The sequence below is a fragment of the Mytilus galloprovincialis genome, chromosome 2, assembly GCF_965363235.1.
Source record: "Mytilus galloprovincialis chromosome 2, xbMytGall1.hap1.1, whole genome shotgun sequence".
NCBI lineage: Eukaryota > Metazoa > Mollusca > Bivalvia > Mytilida > Mytilidae > Mytilus > Mytilus galloprovincialis.
This window is the reverse complement of record NC_134839.1, coordinates 72,662,267-72,663,081: the sequence shown is the minus strand read 5'-3', so window position 1 is coordinate 72,663,081 and position 815 is coordinate 72,662,267.

Genomic DNA, 815 nt, shown 5'->3' with positions numbered 1-815 from the left:
TCTCTTTCGGGTGTACATAATTAATTTTCAAAATTGTTGTCAGCATTTGACAGAGTATTATCATCAGCATAATTATACAGGGTACCATGTTCAATAAAATAGAATATGTTATTTATAAAATATTGAATATTAAATATTAGGGGCCCCAGGATTGAGCCCTGGTGGTACCCCTTTTTTAGTCTTCTGTGCACGATTTTATCATTTTTTACGCAAACATATCATATTATCGTCAATTTTTTTTAAAATACCGTCTTTTGAAGCCGAAGTTTAACGATTGTCACCTTATAGTAAACAATCAACAAAAAGCATGGGTATTGAGAAGGTATTTAACATGTACAATCAGATAATTGTTTATTTTCATTACAGATCCATGCATATTGCGATAAGGGTCACACTAAGGTCACTATGCATACGGAAAATATGTCGGTGAATTGCTTCCTCGAAGTAAGAAATTAAAAAAAGTAAACTTCTTCTAAATGTGGAAAAATTAAAGAATTTTCTTCAGAAAAAAGTATATGTACAAAAGTATTTAATTTGTTTTGGTGTGAAATTACCTTCTCGGGGATTCCTTATTTTTCACACACAAAAACACGGTTAATTCCGCATAATTGACTTTCATCTGTTTTGGGCTCAGTTTTGGGGGTAAAATAAACTATTTTTCAGACATATCATTATATATAAAAATCGAGATATAGAATAAAAACATTGTATTCTTTCAGCACTTTTTTCTCACGGTCAAAAAAATACAGGGCACTACTTCGTTTCGTTCGCAATTTCGATAAATTTGATTGAAAACTGGTTTCCGAATTCAAAGT